The 16508-nt window shown below is 39.4% G+C and overlaps 1 pseudogene; it reads right to left on the bottom strand.

The window, feature by feature from the left end:
• Positions 1 to 9226: 9226 nt before the first annotated feature.
• LOC118714587 overlaps positions 9227 to 16508 on the bottom strand; it is a 190627-nt pseudogene continuing 183345 nt past the window's right edge.

Here is a 16508-nt window from a genome sequence, read left to right as displayed (position 1 = left end):
GTTGTAAAAAAAATGAAGGTAATCTATCATTGACCTCAAAGACTAATACTAACAGAATTTCTTTAGGGTATTAAAGAAAATAGAAGTACAGTGAAGTTATTTTCTTTTCATTAGTATGTTGAAAACTGGTTAGTAGACTTTCCAACTCCATACTATTTCCACTATAATCCTACTGCCCCAAACTCCCCTAAAAATTCCACTGAGGGTTGCTTTGATCTGCAACAGCATACTGTATGTCATTATTCCTCATTTCTCTTGAAGCATATTTGACTTGAATGGGTTCAATATATCCCATCTGCCATTTGTCTTTAAAACAGTGCATTAGCTTGCATGTCGCAGGTATGGGAAATAGTTGCTGTTATTATTTTTAGTAATGTCTATATTATTAGCAATAGCTAATCACATTGATTCCTCATCTTAATTGCTCTTTGAAATAATACCAAATTAAACCTATTTTTCAGTTGAGGAAATTGAGTCATAGAGAGATTAAATGATTAAGAGATGAAGCACCAAATTACATTGGAAGTAAGTGGCAGCACCATGACACGAGTTCAGATCTGCCTAACACCAACAAGGTGACACACGTGGCTTAGAAGACAATACAGAAACTACTCTGTGTCAACCATGTGTTCTATTTCAGTCCATGGCCAAATATCATTATATAAATTCATGTGTGTAAATATTTATTTAGAATGTGATCTGCTTTTCTCACTTAGAAACATTTGAAATTGTCTAAAAATATTTCACAAGTAAATATCACAATCTAGAGTTAACCATTATTAACATTTTGGTAACTTCCCTTCTAATTTTTATTTTAGGCTCATATGCATGATGTTTAGTGGACAGAAAATATATACATATCTCTCTAGGTTTTTTTTCCACTTGATATTTGATTGTAAATTTTCATGTATTATTAACATTTCTTTGAAATATTTTCCATGGCTGTATAATAATATTCCTAATATTCCCTGCACATATAGCTTAATTAATTGGACCGTTTCTCTATTTTTTTAAACATTTAGATTGTTTCTATTTTTTTTTTTTTTTTAGAATAATGTTATAGGTGTGGGATTATTAGGTTACTAGTAAACTGCTTGGGATTACTAGGTTAAACAGTTAAAGATTAAATTGTTTTAACACTTTGGCCTATTGAGATTTGCTTTTCAGAAAGGACACACCAATTTACATTACCACCCAGCAATGTATTAGATGCCTGTGAAGATAATATGCTCTGAATCTAAATTGAGTCATATAATTTGATAAGTTCTAATATATTTACAGGATCAAAAAATTTATTTAAACACAAGATCATTTCAGAAAATTAGGACGTATTTAAAATATCTAAAGAAAATTGCTAGTTTTCACAAATGACCAAAATATTACTAGATTGAGTTAAGAAAATTTTCTGCTACACCCACTCATAAAATATAGAGTTGGAATTTAGAGTCCTTGTGTCCATTCCCTTAAATTTACAGACCAGCTAACTAATTAAATTTACAGACCAGAGAGATAGAGTAGCCCAACTCACATAGCTGTGCTCATGACTTAGAGATCAGTGCATTTTTTAAGCAATGTAATATTTAAAAAGTATTACGTGAATATAGTCCTGTGAAAATTCAAACATTACAGATGTACAGAGACATATAGTAGACATAGATATCCATGGATTTCTCTTTTATAGTAATCGATCTAGAGAAAAAAAGTGAATATCCCCTCTCTATCTATCACTCTCGATTCCATTCTACTTCTCAGAGGTTTGGTAGGGATTCCTCCAAATGTTTTCCAACTTTTTAAATTATAAGTATACATTTTTATTCAACTTTTCCTCTTTGATTTCACTTAACTATGTGACCATATGTTCTGGAGATCTTTTTATATCAGCACACGGAGATCTACCTATATTTTATTCCACTACCTACACAATATGGACATACGTAATTTACCTAAACAACCTTTCTGCAATTATTTGTTTTAATCTTTTGCTTTCACAAATGTTGCTGTAATGAACATCTTTGGACATACGTTTTTATGCAAATGTTTCTCTAGAATAGATACCCAAATGCCAGTGAATATGCATATGACACCGAACTGTCCTCTAAATAGGCTCCCTACCGCCGTCTGTGTGAGGCAGAATATACCCCCTCCTGAGATGCCCATGTCCTAATGCTGAGAACCTGTGAATATGTCACCTTCTCTGGTAAAAGAGACTTTGTAAATGTGATTAAGGCTAAGAACCTTGAGATGGGGAGATTGTCCTGGATTATCCGATTGGGCCCCATCTAAGTACATGAACCCTTAAAAACAAAGAATCTTTCCTAGCTGTGGTCAGAGAGGGAGCTGTGGCTACTGAATGGTCAAAGAGATGCCACATTGCTGACTTTAAAGATGGATAAAGGATGCCAAGTATGCTTGTGTCCTATAGAAGATGAAAAAGGCAAGAGGGCAGGTGCCATTTGGATATTTATAACATTATTCATGGCCCATGCAAAATTATCAGCTTAAAAATTAGCTGCTATAATTGGTCAAACATTTAATTAACTCACCCCCCATGCCTTGGCAGGGCCAGGCCAAATGATTTCCTGGGCCTTCTACATCCCAGGGGCCAGGGTTCCATCTCTGCTCTAGGGAACCCCCAAAAAGGAAAGCAGCCCAGTCTCTCACTTGATCTTGGCCAAGTGAGACTCATGTTGGACTTCTGAACTACTGAACTGTAAGAAAATAAATTAGTGTTGTTTTAAGCAACTAAATTTGGGGTCATTTGTTATGGAGGAATAAAACATAAATATAATTCACTTAAGAGAATACCCATTTCTTGAAATTATTAACATTAGATATTTACCAGTCTTCTAAACTTTTGAAAATGTGATAGTAAAGAAATGATGAGCCACTATTGCTTTCATTTGCATTTCCCTGATCCCTGATGAGGCTCAGAGTCTTTTCATATGTTCCAGACCCTTTGAATTGCTTTTGTGACTTGGCAGTGAATTATCTAGGTTCATTTTTCCATTGAATTGTTTGACATCTCAGACTGATTTGTAGCATCTTTTTTATATTTTTGCATTCTGCTATTAGTGCTCTGTAGCCTTCCTTTGCTTGTTACATATGTGCAAATGTTTCCCCCCCAATTTGTCACTTGACATTTTACTTTCTCTTCACTCATTCTATTTTATCAGAGTTGCTTAATTTGCTTCATGAATTCCTAGCTCATCACTCGGTGTTGCCTGTGGGTAAACACTGCCTGTGTGTGCCATACATTGGGATATTGTTAAAATGAGAACGACCTATGCTGGTGGACTCTTCCAAGGTTGACTAGGTCCAAATACCCCCTAACTCTTTCAATGAAAAAAGTTTTGTTTATTTGTTTGTTAATGGAAAGTTAGATAGTAGGCAAGGTTGGTTTCTTAATAAAAGAATCCATAGATCCTGCAAAAACAATGAACTGAGAAGCTGACTGATTCAGAATGATAGATTCCCCCTTCAGATATTACTTGATCTCTTGTACTGAACACAGGAGTGTTCAGTTGAACACTGGGCTGATGTGAATTTAGGACCAGCCCTATTCTGTTCTCATTAGACAAAAATTTTAAACAGAAAATGTCCTGGGGACCTAAGGGAGCCAGGCACATTTAAAACACAGTATGTGACTAGAAAGATTAAAAGCTAATGTTTGTTGATGGATTACTATGTGCCAATCTTCTCACTGAATTCTCAAAGCAATTCCATAAGATGAGTGTTATTAACCCATTACACAGATGAGAAAAACTGAAGCTCAGAAGGTCAAGCAACTTGCCTGAGGCAGCCTTAAATGATAGAACCTGAACTTGTACTAAACCTGTCTGACTCAAGAGTCTTAACCACTATAACTATGCCAGATATCACATTTGAAAACGAGTCTTTGCCACACTATAATAAAATCCCTTTTTGCCCTGGCTTGTGTGGTTACATGTTTAGAGTGTTGGCCTTCAAACCAGAGGGTCTTGGGTTTGATTCTGGGTCAAGGGCATGTGCCTGGGTTGCAGGTTCTATTCCTAGCCATGGGAGGCAAACAATGGAAATGTCTCTCACATTGATGTTTCTCACTTTCTCTCTGTCTTTGTTTTCTCTCTCTCCTTCTTTCCTTCCACTCTTTCTAAAAAAATCAATGGGGAAAAAAAATAGCTTCAAGTGAGGATTAACCAACCAAACAAACAAAATACTCTCCAATAATCTGAACTGGTAAGATATATATATATATATATATATATATATATATATATATATATATATATATATATACACACACACACACACACACACACACACACACATACATTTTATTTATTGATTTGAGAGAGAAAGAGAGAGAGAGGAAATGGGGAGAGAAAGAGAAAAATATCAATTTGTTGTTCCACTTAATTATGTGCTCATTGGTTGATTCATGTATGTGTCCCAACTGGAGATCAAACTCAAAATGTTGGCGTATTGGGATGACACTCTAACTGCCAGAGCAGGGCTAGCAAAATATTCTGAATTATTTCTTGTCTAATTACTTTTGAGTCAGTATAAAATAACTACAAACCAGGCTATAATGTGTCCAGTAGAAAAGAATTTTTAAAAAACCTAATTAAGTAGACAGCAGTGACTTATAATTAGTCATTGGTTTATCAGCTGACTCCCTGTTGATTGATGCTTCTGAAATAGTGAAGCGTTCTTGAAAAGCAGCTTTCCCCATTCCCCTGCAATCTTATTTACCCTGTAATTTGCAAAATAAATCTTTTATTGAGCGGTAAAAAACACAGGAACTTCATTACCGTTCCTACCTGATGATCTCAAATGCTGGATTTGTGGAGTCCAAACTAATGAGTTTGACTGTTAGGTCTTGCATCCCTGTTCCTCTTTGACATGCCTATATGGTGGGGGGCGGAGGTAGTCAGCCGCCAGTGTGACAGAGAGTGCACTAACTGCTCTCTGGAGGGAAAGATCTATCCTGGGGATGTTCACAGCCTGTTTAGAAGCTACTAGAAGGCCTGGGGGCTGCAGCAGAGCCAGGACTGGCCCTGCCCCCCAGTCCTTCTTCCTGGAGGGGGGCTCCAGGACAAGCTCACACAGAGCACTACACCCAGGCCTGTGCACTCCCTCCACTTATCTCACCCAGTCTAAGAGTCTCTGCACACACACACACACACACACACACACACACACACACACTGAATCAGTTTCTTCAATAAAAATTCCTCTCTCAGTATCTTTCCAGAAGAAATTAATCAGTTTGTTACCAAGAAAGACACTGGCCACAATTTGGCCAAATAATGAAATGTGTGTGTGTGTGTGTGTGTGTGTGTGTGTGTGTGTGTGTGTGTGTGTTCTTTGTTCTTTTCAATCTAGAAAGTTGCATCCTCTGAGCCCCAGGAATGCCATTGTCAAGACTTTATCTTTTAAAATACCTTGTTAAATATCCTGGCCGGTGTGGCTCAGCTGTTGTGCATCCTGTGCACTGAAGGGTTGCCAGTTCAATTCCTGGTCAAGGCAGATGCTCAGGTTTCAGGGTCCATCCCCAGTAAGAGGTGTGTAGGAGACAGCCAATTGATGTTCCACTCTCACATGTATGTTTCTCTCTCTTTTTCCCTCTCCCTTCCTCTCTCTAAAAATCAATTAAAAATCTTTAAAAATAAAATATCTTGTAAAATAAGATCAGAGGTGAGGTAGGATCCTGGTTTGATGTTTTTATTTGTTCATTTGTTGGTTGGTTGGTTGGTTTTCATCCCATTTTCTGCAGTTCCAACCTTTGCATTTTTCCATTACAATAGTAGCCCACTCCCTAAAGTTGTTCTTAGAGGTGGCCAGGGTGTGGTAGACAGGTTGTTTACCAGAATCCCTTCCTCTGGGGAACCACCAGCCCCCGCTCTGTGCCTGTTCCACTCCCAGCAATGGAATCAGGAGCCTGGCCTGCCTTTGAGAATGAGCCCTGGCCCTGGCCCCAGCCACTGCTTCATGGAAGGGCTGGATCCCTAATTAACTTGGAACCTGGGGTTTCTGCCAGCACTATCAGGGAATGCTGTGTCTTGTTCTTGCAGGTCATTTCTTTGGGAAGGTGTGAACTTAGCTTACCAGTAACTCTATTTTTTTTAGCTACATGAAGGAGATGGCTCTCAATGAGGACAAAACACGGAGGGAGGCAGTCAGTGGAGAGACACTTTGAGGACACTGCCTGAGCCTCTGATCTAGCTGCCTCTTGGGCCAACTCCACCTATGGGTTCCCAGTGACGTGAGCCAAACCATCCCATCCCTTTTGGCATATGCTAGTTTTTACTCAGTTCTGTCACTTGAAACTCAGGATTCTGAGTAAGAATTTCTTCCATGCATATTCAAACTTGATCCTCCCATGCTTCTACAAAATAGGGTCACTCCACACATATTGCTTTATAACTTGCTTTTTCACTTAATGTGCCATTGGCAATTTTCCAGGTAGTACATTTAGAGCAACCTCATTTAAAAAAAAAAACAAACAAACAAAAAAAACAGCAGAGTGTATCATAGGAACGCATTGTTCCTCTATTTTTAGACTATTCATCGATGAGTAGACATTTTGTTGGTTCCCCAGTTTTGGGTATTATAAATCAGCCTGCAATATACATCTTTATAAAAATATCTTCAGGCACTTGAGTATTTTTATAAGAAAATTTCATGACAATGGCATTTCTGGGTCAACAGTTTCATAGCACTTTTCATAGAAATGTCATTGACATTGTCAAATTGCCCTCCAGGAAAGTTATGTCAATACCAGGCTCAGCAGCAGCATATATGAAAGGGTCCCTTTTCCCACACTGTATCCAAAGTGGGATATTTTTACTCTTTTCAATCTTCAGTAATCTCTGAGGTCACTATATATCTCATTGTTTTAAAATGTGGTTCTTTAAATATGAGGGGTTGAAACTCTTTTTTTCTGCTTCTTGGTTATGTGTGTTTTCTTAACTGAGACATGTGTGTACATACCTCGCTTGTTTTCTGCTGGTGATTTGTAACAGCCTGTTATATGTTAAGTTACATATCAATCCACTGCTTGTTATGTAGCCTATCCCTTTTTTCTACATTGTCTCATTTTAAAGTAATTCTTATTTGTGCTATCTTCTTCTGCTAGTCTGAAATTTTATGTTTGACATAGCCCAACATAGAAATACCTTCTTTTTAGATATACTCAATAATGTTATAAATCTACTCCTAACATTGATTTCAAATATTTAATAGCCACCCATAAGAAAACAAATAATTTAATTTTGGTGGCAAGAAAGATTGTGTGCTCATACTTCTAGGCTACAAGATGTCATTCATAAGAATTTTGCGAGGAAATTGCTGTATGTGTCCTTTAAAACAGTTCTTTATTAGCGGACATGGTGATTTTGACTCTGGAAAAGTTGTTTGTAGCCCACCCTTCAACTAAGTAATGATTAGCAAGAGTTTGGGCAGGGGAAGGAGTGGGTCAGGTTAGGTTCTAGCCCATCTCTGCCACTCTTGGTGAAGGATATTGGGTGACTCATGTAAGTGCCCTGGGTTTCACTTCCTCCATCTTAAAAAGAGAGGTGCATGACATAAGCTCTGAAAACCTTTCTAGCCCCAAATTTAAAGAGTCTATGAATTCTTTGCTCATATTTTTATTTACTCAGAGCTTATACACAGTTAATAATATTACATAGTTTTAAAAGGAATTTTTGGGGGGATATAGGAATGGCTTACCAGGCACTATACATGTATTATTTTATTTAGTTTCTACAACAAACTTTTGAGATGAAAAATGGAAGCCCATTTAGGTCCATTTTTACCACCAATAAACATAAAAAATAGATATATTCAGACAGAATGCCTTCTGATTTCCTTAACAGATAAATGTACTAATAATGAAATAACTAACATCAACTCTTTGTAAGTCAGACTTGCCAAGTTTCCAGGCTATTTTTTTCTTATATTTTTAATGGACAGCTCAGTTACTCATGTTATTTATGCATAAAGAAAACACTTCGTAGTTAATTGTGACATGTATATACAGTGTTCCCATATCGTTTATCCCTTGCATTAAAATTTTTTATTAACCCCAGGATGACTTCGCTGATATCACCCAACGTGGTGAGAAATTAATCTTTTAGGCATAGGGAGGAATGTTGGGTGTGTAGGATTTTTTTTCTTTTTTAAACCTAGGCAATAAAAAGCACTTAAGATTCTCTAAGATGTGATCTTAGAATAATTTCACTCTGGTATTGTTTGCAAAATAAAAAAAAGGGGGGGTGGAATTTTCTTAAAAAATACAACGTCTCATAGCTCTCCCATCCTGTTCTTGAACTGCTGTAAGTAAACATCTCATAATCTTTAACTTCAAAGGGGAGCACCTCAAGGCAGACACACATGAGGCCATGTGTATTGTGTCTTCTGCTGGTGCTGCTCCTTCTCTAAACATTTTCAGAAGTTCTCTTTGGTAGATTCATCTCTAAGTCAAAAGGACAATGAGCTCTTCATTATAGTTACAAATCTCCCAAAATATTATTACCAAGTTTGGTAACCCACTCAACCCACCAGACCTGGTTCCACATCATTTCAGAGTACTTTCAAAAATCATCCCAAACAAACAAAAGTTTGCAACAATATTTTGAAAAAAATTCTACTCTTATTTGGCTAATAGTTTGCTTGACCAACACCATTGTGCAGAGACATATCTTTTTTATTTTTGGCAATAAAGAAATTGGGCATTTAATTTTTACATGTAAAAATTAGCATCAATGCATTAGTTCTTCATGGAGGAATCAAGACTTAAAATACATAAGCAATAATACAATGCTACTAAAAATAGAAAGCAGCCACATACTGAAGTCTTTTTAGTTAACGTCTATAATTTAAACATGAGAAAATTAATTTTTCTTGATTCAAATTAGTTAAATCTTAAATAGATTGTCTCCAGATAAAAATCATTTAAGAGGACATGTCATTTTTAGACACATTTTGCAATTCAAACCCATTTTATAGCAGAATGACAGAATGTTTTAATTGAATTTGTTTCTCAAAAACCTGTCAGAACTGTATTTCTTTGGGGGGAGTACTTTCATTAGTGAGCTATTCAATTTCTTGGGTGAAACTTCATTCATTGCTTTTAAGAATATTAGCAATATTAAAAATGTTAGAATACATCCATTGTTTTTTCAACTTATCAAAATGACAGGTTGTCTTGCCAGACTAATCAGATATCTTTAAAGGCATGGAATCATCATCCCCACATGATTTTAAGGAAGCCAATCAGAGTACCAATGATGTCATCAAAAGGCGTATCTTGCCCCTCCTTAAGAAGATGAGATGAGCAAATTAAACCTGACACTATAAAGAATGTATAATCCATCGGAGTTTCCATATACGAGTTCAACATGTCCAGGGCCCTGTTTAGCTAATTAATGTGTGCTTACACAGGCTATGAGGATTAGCAGCGGAATCCAAGCCAAAAGATGTCTCAGCTGAGGCTTTGCAGCAGAAAGTTCTTTAAAGTAATGCCCGGGCCTTTAACATAGCCAACTAAAAGCACTGCATGTACAGAGCAGATGGTTATGTAACAAGAATGTTTGTTTTCATGGTGAGGTCCCAACAAAGAGATTAATATCGGGACTACAATGACCACAAGTATTGCAGCAATCACAAAATGTGGATCACCTCGCAAGACATTTTACATGATGTCTCTGGGTCCTCTTGTTTGGGAGCATGAATGACTGTAACTGTAAATGTTAACAAGGACAACGAGGGCTCTGAATGGAGGCCTAGGATGACCGGTCCAAATGCATAAGTTGCAAAGCTGGCAACCTTGCCAGCACCCATGGAGAGCAATCGGCCCATCATAATGGTTCTTTAAGAATTGCGTGACCACTTCGACCTGCTCTCGTGGATTCTGTTCTGGTGTCAGAATAGGAAACCTTGTTTTTATTGGTTTTATTTCAAAAGGTAGTTCCCCCCAAATAAAATACTGGAGCTCATAAATAATTGCAGACCAACATAAAAGTTATATAACCCAGGCTTCTGATGATAGCATTTGCTTCTGAAAAAGCTCCTGTGAAATCACCCAGTTAACAGAAGAGAAACTTGGTATTGGAGAGAGTATGATTCAGTCTTCAAACCCCAGAACTTCACATCCCCATACAGACCTCGGGGCTACCACAGTCCCCTCACGTCCCCATCTTCATTTATGTCCAGTGGGAAGCAGGCATGGCCGGGCTGCAGCTGGGTCCCCTCCGCGGGGAAGTGCCAAGCTGTACCTCCCCAGGATGATCCCTGGACATCTTTGCTGCCAATAGAGGATGAGATTGTGCTCTAATGGCACCTGTAATGTAATAGTGGATGTCAGTAAATACGTATTTTATGGTTGGAATGAACGTATCATTGACTGTGAAACTCAATTAAAAAGAAGGGTCTCCTCAAGCATGTAGCCTGGAAAACTGATTACTTCAAAGGTGGTCTGAATTTGTATATGTTGGTATATACTGCAATCGGCCCATACTGATTTTAGTATGCCAGAAAATACCAACCCAGGAGATAGCAAAGAACCATCGCAAAATTCACCTGTACTTATTGGGGATGTGGGTGTTACAACACAGATACAATGGTTCCAGTGCAATGTACTGACTGTTGTAAGAGAGCTCGAGCCACTGAAGAGTTTAAGCATCCTTTGACCTGATCTAATGCTGCTGAAATTGTCAGTCTTGCCTTTATGTTTGATGTCTTAGAACAGGAACATCCTATGTCCAATGCATTCCTGTAGGCACTATTTCCTGCACAAAACAGTGAGAAATATTAACGAAAATATTTGTGGGTTTTCTCATCAGTCAGACTTCCTGTTTCCTCCTGATCAGTTTCCTTGGACACATCAGTATGTTCGTTTTTACACAAACAACATATTGGTGGCAAATGCAAGTGGAAGTATGAAGTCTAAACACCACAGGTGTGGAATAGGAGCTACCAAAGGACACACCATGAAAAGGGAGAATGAGAAAATAGATCCTCAGGGAAGTCTCATTTGAAGGTGAAATGAACTTTTAAAACAGAAAGAGGCCCCAAGGAGGAAAGTTAAAATTCCAATATCTGTCTTGGGATGTGAAGAACAGCAAGTGTTCTTAATTCAACCCAAACAAGGCTGGCTGACCCCACTGTCTGGCTGACCCTAACATAGCTGGCTGACCTAAGTTCTGCCCATCCCTTGAACCAAACTTGAACTTTATGTAAAACTGAGGTCATTTGGAGATCACTTGAAAATATTTTCCTCTCTTTGTCCTCTGGTTTGGACTGAGAGTGCTCTGAGGAGAGCCACGTGGAACCACAGGAGAGAGAGCTATTTTTTTTTCTTTTGTGTTTTTATGACCATTTCCCTGCAAGCATTAGCCAAGGAAAGAATGATGAGCATTGAGAAACTCCCCCGTTTGTGCAGGGCAGTGTGAGCAAATGTAGTTTCCTATTCAGGCAATGGGGTAGGGGAGGAAGCACCGGATTCAAACTTAGAAGCCATAGTTCTGATGTCCTGCTCTAAGTAGCTATTCAACATGCTGTGGAATGAATGATGGGGTGGACCAATGAAGGGATGCCAGCTATACCTGATTAAAACATTTAACCAAACCTGAGACTAAACTACAGCAGCCACAGAAACCAAAACTCAGGAGGTACCACTTCGGGAGTGTAAATGTATCCCAGATGTGGAGCAAGAAGTGGAGATGTAAGATGTAGCCCCTGCAAGTGTTATGAGAACCACTGAGCCAAAAACATAGAACTCCATAAGCCAATCATAGAAGGAGATGTCTGGTATTGGATGCCACATGAAGGAGGAGCCAGGACTTGCAGGATCAGAGGATTTGTCTAGACAGGGGGGGAGGGGGGGGAGAATGCATCTTAAGTATAAGTAACAAGTTGGGAAAAAAGCAAAGAAGTGGTTTACATCATAATGAGAATATTTGTGAGACAGTGAGCTAAGATGATTGTGGGAGGTATTGGAGTTTGGTAGAGAGCAGGCTGGCCTTGAAGTAGGTAAGAGAGCAGGACTTGGCATAGTAGCAGCACAAGGAGGAACAAGGCACCTTTGTTCTTGAGTTGAAGAGAGTGGGGTGACTGATCTGGCAGAATGGGCCCTTCTTCACCTCCCTGCTCCTCGACTCTTGCTTCTTGCACAGCCTCTGAAGTTGGATGGAAATCCAGCGAACATTTCTGTTGAACTTCCAGATCAACAGATCTTCAGATGTGTGGGGCAAGCCTGCGCACATGCTCCCTTGTCCAAAAATTAACCAACATGCGGAAGACTAGATCACGCGCTTTCAAAACAGACCCAGTGCCTCTTCCCTCTCCTGTGATTTGCAAGATGACAGATGATCCCAATCCCTGTAATTACTTAGATACTTTAATTGACTTTCAGTGGCAGTAATAAGTAACTGGAGTTCAGGCTTGTAGAATTTCCTTCCTAATTGTCGCCGTTAAACTACTCATTACAGGGATAAATAACACACCACTTTATTTAAACCATTTCCTCCATTCGTGTAGTTCATGTAAATCCCAGCGGAAGTGTCCCAGCAAGGGCAGGCCCCTAGGGGAGCTGTTTGGGGGTGAGGAGGCTGGTGGGGTACCATTCAAAGAGCTTCTCAAACTGGTTGGCTCTTTTGTTTGAATTAGGGAGCCACAGTTTCCAGCACTGACGCACTTCCTAGTGCTTCGGCTTTAAAAGGCTGTAGAAAGGATAATTGACCACAGCTTGTCAGTACGAGAGATTTACTGTCATTAACACAAACTCAGACGAATTACTTTAATATCATAGAATATAAACATGGCCAGATAGTTTCCTTTCCCAGGGAGTTAAGTGCACTCACACTGTTTTTCACACTTCACTTCTGCATTTTGGTGTAGAGGAGGAAAGAAATTATAAAGGACTAATGAGTGGGAGTGGAAGGGACAGGTGGGATTAACATGACAGAAGTAGGAAAAGGTAGATGCCACATTGTCAAATCCAATCCAAGTGAACAGACCTCTTCAGGGTTGCTTGTTTTCAGGCTGGCATAAAAGCTAAGTACACTTTAAAAATTAATTTATTTGTTTTGAAAATGTTTTTATTGATTTCAGAGATGAAAGGAGAGGGAGAGAGAAACATCAATGATGAGAGAGAATCTGTAATCTGCTGCTTCCTCCACTCCCCCTACTGAGGGTCGAGCATGCAACCAGGCACGTGCCCTGACCAGGAATTGAAACCTGGCCTCCTGATTCAAAGATCAACGCTCAACAACTGAGTCACTTTTTTTTTTTTTTTTAAGTTTCCAATATTGATTTCTATTTTCAGCGTAGTGTTAATTTAAAAAAATTCTATTACAACTTGGGTTCTTCGTGTTTTAATTCAACTGTAGAGAGGAAGTAATCTCAAATACTATAAGGTAGATTCTTAAGCCTTTATGAAACCCTAGACACCTATTTGGGAGACCTGAATTGTTTTATTGAGGGTGAAAATATGGTTCTGTATCATGCTCTGTTTTGTTTTCTTTTGAAGCCATCCACTCTTCTGAGGACTGTGTAAGGAGAGCCAGTGCCCAGGTTCCAACAATGCCTAGAACCGGAGCAGTTTATTTTCACTTCTCTTCTCCACGGTTCTCTTTGTCAAAAAAATAAATAAAAATCACCTCCTAAGTCTTAGAACTCAGGGCAAGCCGCCTCTGGCAATTATCTCATTTTGCTTTTTGGGAGGAGGGCTTCCCTTGTCTGATCATTGAATGTAGACCTGCTTTGCAATCTGTCCCCTGCTGCCACTAAGGCAGAGACCCGTGGGCCTGTTTCCTATTGTTATTGTAACTGAAATGGAACTAATCTCACTCATTTCTGTGTGGCTCAGCACTGCAGGTTTATATCTGTGGATGTCATTGCCAACTACTACTATTGCTCTGTTAGTCAATCAGTTGGATGGTAAACACTGTTCTATTCCCTCTGTATTTCTTAAACACACTGTATCAAACCTGCAAGGGCAAAGTCATGGACTTTTTCTTGCAGAAGCAGAGAGACAGTGTAAAATCCAACAGCATATGTAGTGACTGCCTATCCGATGATTTCCCTTTTGCCACTGAGTGTCCTAACAGGTAACATGGAGGGAAATGAACATAACATAACCTCACTTGTAGCATGTTGTTAAAAACACATAAAGCACAGCAACAATATGCAGCGGCACAGAGAGCCATGTCCTCTCCCTGCCAGGCTGACTTGCTCCAGGTGGGAAGGCAAGTGGGTGGACTTAGGAGCAGCAAGCAGCAATATTCCAGAGACTTGGGGCCACAGCGTCTGGTTTTAAGCACTTTGAGTGGGTCATTGCTCCACCTACGTCTCATTAATCTGGCGATGGCTCATCTCCAAATTGCTTTGAAAGAATCATAGTATGAGCTCCTAATTCCATTGTCAGCACTCAAAAGTGGAGCAGGCCCTCAGCTCCTTGGCTATTCATCCAGACTTGGTATGTTTGTGTTCATAGAAAATACATAATATTTTGCTGTTGCTGTTAATCCTCACTGAAAGGTATTTTTCATTGATTTTAGGGAGAGTGGGAGAGAGAGGGAAAGACAGAGAGGAACATCGATTAGTTACCTCCTGCAGATCCTCGAGCAAAGCCAGAGCCTGGGCTAGGGAAGAGCCTGCAACCAAGGTACATGCCCTGGACCCGAATTGAACCCAGGACCGATGTTCTATCCACTGAGCCAAACTGGCTAGGGCAAAAACTTAATCTTTATATTTAAAGAAAATAATGTCACGTAAAGAGGGTAGAAGAGGAGGGGAGGAAAGAGACCACTTAAAAGTGGTCGAAACCCAGTTATAAAATGCTTGTTCCTTCAACCCTATGAGACAGGTAGTAACGGAACAATTACTTTTATCGATGCCAAATGTGTGTGAAATAATGGCAACCTTCATACAAGAAAAAAAAAAAAAGAAATGACAAGAAATTGCAATGTATCTGACTAGGTTATATTAGTATGCGGCGATTCCTCGTTGTAGCCAGGGTCCTTTCATCTTCTCCAGCGCCGATTGGATCCAGGTCTGACCAGGATGACAACATTTGCTCTTGTATGGATAGTCGTGTGTCCTTTCAATAGAATCTACACGCTCTGTCTCTGCTTGACCTGCAGCTTTAACTGGCCCATCACATGCTTGGTAGTGTGTCTGAGCTCAAGACAGGTTAGAAATGAGGCAGCAATCAGGTTGGAGATGACTGCAGAGTGCTGGGGGTCAGGAACTGGATGCTGGTCACGTCTGGGCCAAGATGAGCAAAGTGGACTCCATTTCTGGGACCAGCATGCAGGGGAAAGGGAGCTTTTTAAGTATCAATATGACCACATGCCACTCAGGAAGACACAGCATCTCTCTCCAGGTGTGGTATGGCCCATGTGGCAGGTAATAAGGGATGTTCAAAATTTGCCAGAGAGAAGAAAAACAGAGAGAGAAAAAAGTGAAGTTGGATTTAGTCTTTGTGCCTGTTTCATTTTTGCAATGGAATGCTAAATGGCTACAGTGAATGTTTCCCCTGGTTGTGTCCTAATAAGCAAACGCATTTTCGGATGTGATAGCATGTGATTTGTAGGCATGCTTTCTTGGAGTCCATTGCCCCTCTTCACGTTCACCTCTACTCCCCTGACACCTCAGCTCTTCTTTCTGGCAACAGAGACACCATCAGTCAGTCACCAGCAGTCTGCCCAGGAGTACTGGGAAGGTGGGGGAGGTGTCAAATATTAAATTACTAATGAGACAAGGCTGTGTGTGGAGTGACAGCATTGGAAAAGCTCCACGTCTTTTCTTTCTCCCTGTCCCCCCTTTTATTTTCTTTTTTCTTTTTTCTTTTTTTGTTAATCCTCATCTGAGGATATTTCCATTGATTTTAGAGAGAGTGGAAGGGAGGGGGAGAGACACAGAAAGAGAAACATGGATGTAAGAGAAACACATCAATTGGTTGCCTCCTGCATGTGCCCTGACCAGGGCCAGGGATCAAGCCTGCTACCTAGGGATGTGCCCTTGATTGGAATCAAATCCAGTACCTTCAATCTGCAGGCTGATGTTCTATCCACTGAGCAAAACTGGCTAGGGCTCCAGGGCTTTCCTGTAGTCCTGATTTTCCTTAACCCTCACCAAGTCAGTGGGAGTGGGAAAGCACAGAGGGGCTTTGTGACCACTACACTGGCCCCTGAGATTCTGTGGTTTAGATTCTAATGGTTTATTTTAACATATTTCAATTTGGTATTAATATTTGTTATGTGTTTCCCCAAAAATTTAAATACTTTTACTTTTATTCTCTTGCAAAGCAGTTATTCAGTAAAAAGAAGTTTAAAGAAGTAAAAATAATCTTTAATCTTATCACCCAGTGATAATCCATTGAATACTTCGATAAATATCTTTCTAGGTATTTTTTTCTATGTAGGTACACACACAAACATAAACAGACATACATAAGTTTTTTCAAAAACCTATTATTTTTCATTTAGAAACATATGCCCAAATTCTCTGCCCATAACCATGTT

This window comes from Pipistrellus kuhlii, unplaced genomic scaffold (assembly GCF_014108245.1).
Source record: "Pipistrellus kuhlii isolate mPipKuh1 unplaced genomic scaffold, mPipKuh1.p scaffold_m20_p_10, whole genome shotgun sequence".
Classification (NCBI taxonomy): Eukaryota; Metazoa; Chordata; class Mammalia; order Chiroptera; family Vespertilionidae; genus Pipistrellus; species Pipistrellus kuhlii.
This window is presented reverse-complemented; position numbering and strand designations above follow the sequence as displayed.